General features: G+C 37.6%; 1 protein-coding gene across 1 annotated transcript in view; it reads left to right on the top strand.

The window, feature by feature from the left end:
* The first annotated feature begins 1,839 nt into the window (after positions 1-1,839).
* The window catches only part of LOC150090958 (sodium/potassium/calcium exchanger 5-like), a 66,418-nt gene continuing 58,566 nt past the window's right edge, over positions 1,840-9,691 (top strand). Inside the window, exon 1 of the mRNA XM_090380854.1 lies at positions 1,840-1,987. The gene's annotated coding sequence lies outside the window, so the exon portion shown is untranslated. The remainder of the gene's footprint in view (positions 1,988-9,691) is intronic.

Genomic DNA, 9,691 nt, shown 5'->3' with positions numbered 1-9,691 from the left:
TTTAATCCAACAAAGTGTAAGGTATTTGGGTCTTACGATACGGAAAGGGACTTGGGTGTTACGATACGGTCAGACATGAAATTCTCTGAGCATTGTAAACAGGTTGCAAGGAAGGCCCATGGTGTCCTATCGATGATCTATCGAACTTTTGCAAGTAGAGATAGGGACGTGATTATCCCATTATATAAGGCTTAGCTTAGACCACACTTGGAATACTGTATGGAGACCGCACCTAAAGAAAGACATCGAGCTTCTTGAAAGGGTGCAAAGAAGAGTAACTCGCCTGGTGAGATCGGCAAAAGGGCGTCCTTATGAAGAAAGACTTCGAATATGTGGGTTGCAGAGTTTGGAAACTAGAGGAGATTTGATTGAGGTGTTTAAGGCTCTGAGAGGCATCAGTAAAATGAATGAGGACGAAATTTTCAAGATTATAAATGATGCTAGAACTAGGGGATATAAATTCAAGTTACGGGGGGAAATGTTTAGATTGGACTGCAGGAAGTTTTATTTTAGCCAGCGAGTTATAAATTACTGGAATAAGTTGCCTACATGGGTGGTGGAGGCTGACAGTTTGGGGAAATTCAGAGGTCATCTGGATAGTACCTTCGGGTCAGGGAAGCGCATAGGATGATAGGTTTAATTTCCTTTTCTTTTATTAATTATTATTATTGATTTATTTATTATTTTTTTTATTCGTTTTTTTTTTTTTTTTTTGGCTGGTGCAGCATAAGCAATAGGCTTTCTTGCACCATTCGGGCATTACTAATACTAATTGTGTGTTCTGCAGTCGATTTTCTCTTTGCTGGACGAAAAACCTGGGAGCAAAAACCATGCTATCATTGCCTCAGACTGACTAAATTAGTCACGTTGTGAAAAAGAAAAATTCCTCTCGTCTCAGGCATGGGGAGAAAGATTTGTCCTCCAAAAACATGGGTTTTTCGTCTAGCAAAATCCGACCAGAGAACACACGCAATTTATGGACATATCACACCTGGGCAAATGAGTTGATTCTCGGGTGTCCCTAATATGACAGTTTTCTTGTTTTTTTTTTTGTAGACAAAGGAAATACGCCTGACATGATATTTCTAGATGCTGTTACTACAATAATCGATAGGCGTGTTGTCTTTTACAACCATATTTCACGAAGATGCGTTTTTGACCTGGTTGATTATTGAGAAAATGTCGCCTGACTAAATTTGCATGCTCTTGTCCAATAATTGTCGGAGATAACTTAGCAATTTACATCAGCATTCGTTAGTCGTCGGTGAAAGTGTGCTGTCTTTGTGACCAAAATGGATATCGATATTGTATATTGTTCAATAGATTTTGGTGAAATTCGTAACCGAATTTGGAATTCAATCAAATAAATTAAAGACAAGCATACCACCATGCTGCGGGTTTACGAATTAATGATTTTCCTCGAACTGCCAAGTTATCAATTCTCCTTGCTTCCTCTTTTCTAACGACTGCTAGGCTGTGATTACTTTTTTTTTTTTTTTTAAATCTTTGCCACACTCCATTCCGTAATCAAATTCATAAGAAAGTATTGTTAACGAGGTTAACTTTTCTCAACTAGGGAGGAAACGGACAACAGAACTACGCACTGTTTTCTTTAGATTTGCATGTTTATCTTTATTATTTTAAGAAATGCCTTTTGAGGGACTTCCATGGATGTGGCAAATGATTTTAGTATCTATTTTTTCCCTGGAAAGTGCGAGATAATTAACATGATTTTTCCTAATTCTAATACAGCTCGTAAAAAATAATGTAATGAAAAACGTTGGTTAATAGTTAGGCTTGAAAACAATATTTCGAATAGTACCATTTAGCTTTTAAGACAAACTGAGCTATGCAAAAAGCCAATGATCAAACAAGATTAATTCGTCCCAGGATGCTTAGCTCCCATCATTCAAGTGTTTCACTTTGTGCAGGGAGGAGTGAAGAGTTGATATAATGTGCTAAGTTTATTTAAAGGTTGCCCAAATAAGTAAGTGAAAATTTTTCATTAATTTTCACCATTGTAACAAATGATATTATCACGATATCGTTGCGATTCTTGGTGATGAACATAAATTTTTTAATTAACTCAATGAAAACAGTTTTTGAAATAATGTCAATAATCTTCCGGATTACTGTGAATAATGCGAATGTTTTTTTATTGCTCAGGTGGAATTTGAATCTTTTTATCCGGAAGATTAATTTTTCGACTTTCGACCTTATTTTTTCATAACTAAAACAGATATTACTCTAATATAGCTGTGTAAGTCAGAAAAATATTTTTTTCGCCCCAAAACGTCGCATTAATTTCCACTGTAATATGTTTAAAAAAATCATTATGGGGGTCGGGGAGGAAATAAAGATAAAACTTTACCTTCCTTGAATTTTGAAGAACATGTAATGCGATTAAGTGGATGCTAATTTTTATTGCAGTTATTGATAAAATATATAGAGTAAAGGTTAGTATAATTAAAGAAATAATATCAATTTTTTAATTTTATTTTACTATAACATTATTATCTGTCACATTTTGTAATTTTTACATTATAAACTGCTTACTTTTCGCCTCTTGGTACAAATTAAGACTGTCGATCGGACATTAACTTCTTTTTATAAAGTAGTGAATTCCCCACCCCTCTCGCAAAGTCTCCTTTATTCTTTTTTAGGAAGTTTTCTACACAGGAAGGGAAAAGAGTACCCTTCCTGTTTTCTTTATTCCATAGGCCTTGGAAAATATAACTTTACCTAATCAAATCTCTGGTTCGGTTCAGTTTATTTTTATTTTATTTTTTATTAAAGTAGTAATCAATTAAGTGGGTAAAACAATTTTGATAATATATATACAAAGCTAACAGAAACGTGTCACTCACCAGAAGAGTGAAGTGCTAGAGTCCCTGATTACTGAGGGACTCTAGAAGTTTTCCGAAAATCTCTTTTTACAGAAGTTTTCAGAACTAATATGATGTATTCAGGGAACGGGGAGAGGAGCTGAATTTTGGCTCTGAAACCTTGTGTAAGAACAGGCAGCGCTGTTGAGCATTGGACCATACACTGAGAGGCCTCTTTATCAAGTACACCTGTCCTTTTCATGAAATGGAGCGTTACTTCAATAACAGCATCACGTGTTCGTGTCATTCAGTATAGAGCAGGCTACATAGATAGGGATGTCGTATGTGTGTAATTCTGCCTGAGAATGGGCAAGGCCAAATATTTCAGCGACTCTGAACATGGGACGGTCGTCGCCAGTATGAGCGTCTCGGAAACCGCAATACTGGTGGTTGTGGGGGATGGGTTATGTACGACTGCGTCTCGTGTGAGTCGAGATTTGTCCAGTAGTCAAATAACATTCAGCCGACGGCAATCCTGCGGTCAGAAACAGTTCATTGAAGAGGCTGACAAGACGTGCAGGATAAGGGAAGGACTGCATTCGTTCAAATAACAACTCAGTACAACATTGTCATTGTATATAATTGCCTATAGTGGCACCTAGTCCATCTCTACCATATATTCCGTATTAAATGGAATCTAAAAAATAGGCCACTCTGCCACCAGGGGAGAAAAACACCCACAGGGATGTTTGCCACCTGATTCCCCGTTCCTGGGCTCTAAAGCCCAGGAACGTGGAACCAGGTAGCAAACATTAATACTTTATTGTGCTTCAAGCACCTACTCCGCTCCCAGTGGATGGAGTCAATACCACTGGGAGCCATCACCACCACCCCCTGGCTGCCCACACAAGAGGAAAAAAATAACGATAATAAATAAAAAACTATATAAATAAAATAATAAACTAATAAAAAAATAAAATAAATAATTAATTAATAAAAAAAATAATAAAAAATAAAAATTCCCGCATTCCTCGCAAAGAGAGGGACTAATCACGCATCGGCCAACTCTCTGATGCCAGAAAAAAAAAAAAAGTCTGGGGGGGAGGTTAAAAAAATGAACACGATACAAGATTAAACTAATCAGAATTTACCAAAATAGCTAATTGCCCCCTTTTCCGAAAATCTCTTTTTGTAAAGTCTTGTAATAACTGAAAATACTCAGGATTAGATAACAGTACCTGTTCATTCCTGTATAGATCAGGCACATGGGTACTAAGAGTTATTCTTAACTTCTCATAAATTGGACAATCGAACAGCACATGATCTCAAGACTCTAACGCTTGACAAACACAATGTGGATCAGACTCTAATCCTAACTCGCATAATTTACTTCTCAAAGACCGATGACTAAATAGGAAGTTTCCATATTCATATTAAACCACTTATTTTTCTTATGATCAACATTAAAGGTCACATTAGGTATAAACATCCTAGTCACAACTCCTGTCTCACTAATATTCTACCTATCTTGCCACATACTAATTAATTTAAGCATTGCATTCTTATCATATCTTCCGATCACTCCCAATATCATTAGTAATTTTCAAAAAAATTACTTGTATACCCTTTCTAGTAAAATAGCTAAATGCCCTATAAACAATATAAAGATCTAAACTATATAATATTGGTGTTAAATACACCATAGAAAACTCTTAAACGAAAAAACTACGTTTGTAGTTTGAAGGTGCATCATTTTATCTGTATCTCATATTGTGCTCTTCCTTCACAACGAGTTGCCATGTATTGCACTACCTCGAATAAGTAACACTTCACTAAAAGAGAAGACTATTGTTACTTATTCTCTGTTGGCACCACCACCTAGGCGGCACCCGTTTTGAAATATGGTATGGGATAAAGTTCTCGGTTATCCTCATACTATCCCTATTAGACTTAGAAAAGAGATAAAGATGTAGGAGAGGTAGAGGAAGGAAATGCCGTAGAAGGAAGAAAGGGACAGTTGCTCCTTCAACTCACACTCAAAGCCCATATATTCCTCGAATAGGCAACGCTTCCCCAGTAGAGAAGACTGTTGTTACCTATTCTCGGAAACTCCGTGAATATCAGGCTTCCCCCGGCGACCGTTTCAAGGCTATTGGCCTATCATCAGTGGATGGGCAGGTACCCTGTTTCAAAGCTTGTTGGCCCTTCGTCGGTGGGTGGGCAGGCACCCTGGTATTGCAGACATGACAATCCGGTTGTGAAGATAATCATACAATATGAGATATGCCAGAAGGTGTACATAATAATGTATAAATGAAGATTGATGCAATAAAGCATCATATGTTTAAGAGTGTAAGTATTCTATATAATATTGATGAAAACTCTTAAACGAAAAAAAAACTACGTTTTGTAGTTTGAAGGTGCATCATTTTATCTGTATCTCATATTGTGCTCCTCTTTCACAACGAGTTGCCATGTACTGCCATGAAGGAGGAGCGCAATATGAGATACAGATAAAATGATGCACCTTCAAACTACAAAAGTAGTTTTTTCGTTTAAGAGTTTTCTATGGTGTATGTACACTAATATTATAAAGAATACTTACACTCTTAAACATATGATGCTTTATTGCATCAATCTTCATTTATAAAGATCTAAAGGAAGAGTCTCTGCAATAACCTGCAGGGCATTGGCGGAAACAGTTTTACATGCTCTCAATATAGTTAATTACATGGTTCTTTGCAAAGAATTTATTTTATTTCTAAACTTAACTCAGTACAACAGTGATTGCCATATCAATGCGCACAACTCGTTGTACTTTGTTCCGGTTGGAGGTACTCTAGTCCAGTGCTACTCAGTGTGGACCGCAAACTGATTGTTACCCGTCCGCGACGAATTGGAAATTCGTTGTGGACGTTACCGGTCCGCGACAGATTGGAAATAAAAGGAACTGGTCCTTCAACAAAGATAGTTTGAGAAGCACTCCGAATCGAACACTGAACTAAGGTTCCACTCCTATTAGCAAAAACAAGAAGGTACGGCGATGGTGGGCTCAGGAACACTAAAACTGGGCAGTGGAAGATTGGAAAAATGTTTTCCTGCCCGATGAAACGGCTTTCCTGTTGTTTATTTTACAGCAATTGAATAATGCAAGATGAACGTACTTGTAAGACAGAAGTGTCTTAATTACAAGATTTTTGTCTCTAATTGCTCATAAACAAAAACTATATAAATGCACATAGCTTAATTTTTTAGGTTACTGTTTAACGGTGTTAAAATTTGCTTTTTTTCGGGATCATAAAGCAAAGTTCGTATCTCGCAATTTGGGCTTTTCCATTATACGCCAATTGTACGAAGACTGCCGATCAGTAAATGCGACATTTCCTTTACGTTCATTGGCGTGAATCAGCACACAATCAATTGCGACGCAACTAGCAGAACCGAATCACTCTAATTCCATTTCAACCAATGAGTAGAGACCACAAGAAACGCATATTACACATCGTATTACCACAAGAAATTATCAACGACTCAAGTCCCCCGTAACAGTATAGTGGTTTCATCACTTGTCACTCGTTGGAGAGGTCTTGGTTCGATCCCCGTTGACGACTGGAGCAATTCTAAAATCCTCTTTAATCAAGACTGTAGTTAGCGGATTTCAGGCAGAAGGAATAGGGAACCCCGGAGTTATTCCTGGTTCTTCATTCTGCAGAACACGCAAATTGGCCCGTGAACACGCTTGTACAGACATAATGCACAAATGGCACAATATGGTCTATGTCGCTGATGCTGCCTAAAACCCAACAACAATCAAAGACCCAAAACACTGAGCATTTTGAATAGAGTGTGTATTATCGTGTGTTTTATTGTAACGAGCGATCATTTTCTGACATCAATTTAAGCTGCTACAGCGACCAAAAGAGCTGTATTTCGATTTAACAGTTGTATACAGTGCTTTTTTTTCTTTTCACGAGCGCGCATTCGTGCTTTTATACACATGTGTGAAAGTTAAGAAAATTAGATTTTTAAGAATATCTTATTACCACCAGCAAGATCCAATAAAATTGTGTGGACGTCTATAAATGAATAATTTCTAAAGCCACCAAAAACACAATGAAGTTTGTCACTATAAGGTTATTCACGAGGCAAGCAGGAAATCCCGATTTTTCCTTGAGGTCCGATTTTAGTTATGTAGGTTCTTGGAGGGTGGTCACTTAAACTAGAAATTCGCCTCAAAGCATCCCAGGCATGTCCTATAAGATATTCATATGCCTTAAGTTAAACTGCTTCCATCATTATCAAATTTCTCCTTATCTCAATGTTTAGGCGCAATATGGCCTAAGTAGCCCTTGCGCCAGAAAACACCTCAACAACAACAACAATCTCAAGGTTTATTCCAGTCAGCATTGTGCTGAAGAACACAGCTTGTGGAAAGTTTTGTAGATATGGAAAAGTTTTTTTATTAAGGATTTTATTATTTATTTTTTTTGTAAACTAAAATTGTTCCTATTATCAAATTAGGTCAAGTCGCCCCGATTACGACAGTATTCACTGCAGTGAATACGACATTTACACTCGGTATTTACAAGTGAACAATTTACAAGGCGATGAATGGATGGGGAGAGAGAAGCACAAGATATGACAAACATTTATTATGAGCAATGATGAATATCACTAGCATTACACTACATGCTTACTTCTTGCACGTGCTCATTGATGTCTAAGAAGAAACGTCTTCCAGTACAGGCCATATATAACTGATATTACATTAACAAGCGATCCAGAACTAAGCGCCTCATCCTGGTGGTGACTGTTTCAAATAGTGTCAAAACAGTCATATTCAATATTTTTTTGTTGATTTATCCCCTTATAATTTTCTCGAAGAATACTGTACCAGTTATATAATTTTTTTTTTTTTTTTTTTTTTTTTTTTTTTTTACAAAACTTGCTCCCTAAGTACATTTTCCAGATAATACCTATTTTTAACACCGATGATGACGACTGACGAATCAACCAGAACACACGATTAACACAAATTTGCAACAGCACACTAGTGTATCTCCAGGGGTACGCAAGGTCCTTTTAGGAGGGGTTATTCAGGGGGTAAGCAGACAATTTTCTAGACATAGGTAACATAATATGCATTAGAAAGTACATAATTCAGAGCGAATAAATGCAAAATATTTATTGAACGGCGAAGCCACTTAAAAACAAAATAGGCCAAATTGTGGCGAATTTTCGGCCTCTTTGCAAAAACTAAGCAGAAACACAGTTAGAATACTATGGTATTCTGTCCTCATTTACTTGTGGATAAAGAAAACAAATCCATCTAATTACATTTTTTACAGTGCGTTTCGGCCTTCAAACGCGGATTTTAGAAAACTGTAAGGACCCGTCCTTACATTAATTAATAAAAATGGTTAAATATTATGAGAATTTAACTGTAATACGAATAGTGGTTTTCTGGTAAAAACAACATGAGTTAAGTAGCGCTGGAATTCAAAAATACCTTCCAGTCACTCCTTGTGTAGTTGTAGCTTGTTTGTATGGAAGTTCTTTGACGAGTCAGTGAAAGTAATATACCATGACAAATCCCCATTAAGACAGAGGCAGATGCACCATAGTAAGGGCCAAGAGTGCTTAAGCTGGCCCTCTTAAAGATTTCACGGTGAAACGCTATTAGAGGTGGGCGACGTCACCAGGTGTGCGCGCGTGAGGTCACGGGAGGAGCTGTGACGCTTCTCAGTTGACCTGAACTTCCGCTTCTCTTTCTGGATTGTTCTCGTATGTTCGAGGTCCACGGAAGTTGGGACACAAAGAGTAAAGAAGACCCGCCCACGGAAGAGGAGAGGAGACAAATGAGAACACAGGAAAAAGGATGTGCAGATCTCCTATTGGCCAGGAAGAAAATAGAGGGAATTTTGAGAGGGAGATTCTGAAAAGGTTTTCGTGGCATTCTGGAAAATTTTTCGTGAGATTCGGAAGAAGTTTTCGGAGGAGTCGGAAGAAGTTCACGGAGCGGTCTGGAGAATGAATTGAAGGAGTTGGAGAACGATACTAAGCAGAGCAGTAGTCTAATTTGGGTGATAGCTGCAGACCTGAGATAGATGGAAGCAGTGATAGAAATTCTGCATATCCCGACAGCCCGTAGGAATGTTCACATGTAAACATGGAAGCCGTAGTGAGGAAGAAGGAAGAATCACACCCTGAGAATTATATAGGCAAAGCCAGTCGAATGAGTGGTCAAACCATTGACCTACTCGAAAACCCCTCTATCCACGGAAGAAGAAATGCTGACCGGTAAAGAGTATGCGACACTGATTGATTCCAGCTGTGCAGTACCCGGTAGGGAAACACCGTAATCACCGAGATCCCCAAATGAGCGCCCCCCCGCATTCCAGTACCTGAATGACCGATATGAAAGGAAGCCGAGCAGAGAGGGAAGTTCCAGGCCAAACACGTAAGTGCTAGAGAGTTTACCGAAATAGGTGTACTTAGTTTATTAAGGAGAGGACTTTAGGAGAAATATGTGTATATATAGTTAAAGAGGGAGATTTAAGTAATGAATATATGAATAAAAGTGTAATGTATTTAAGACGGACGTAGCCTATAATTTGGAGTGAAGCTCCTCATATAAATGCTTGCTGGAAGGAGAGGGTATAATAGATAACTGAGAATTGTTTAAGGTTGGGAAAGGTTTTTATAATATGTATGAAATTAAAGGTTGAAATTACAATTTATTATGAGTTGATTTGTGGAGAGTATTTCTGATTTGAGTAGGGGCTAATTAATAAGTGATATATAAAGGTATGGAGGATTAACTGTTCTGAAAGGTAATGTTAAATTGAATTGATTGATATTTCCTG

This window comes from Mastigoproctus giganteus, chromosome 1, assembly GCF_048544385.1.
Source record: "Mastigoproctus giganteus isolate SK-2022 chromosome 1, ASM4854438v1, whole genome shotgun sequence".
Lineage (NCBI taxonomy): Eukaryota > Metazoa > Arthropoda > Arachnida > Uropygi > Thelyphonidae > Mastigoproctus > Mastigoproctus giganteus.
The sequence above is the reverse complement of the archived record's forward strand: the minus strand, read 5'-3'. Positions and strand labels throughout refer to the sequence as shown.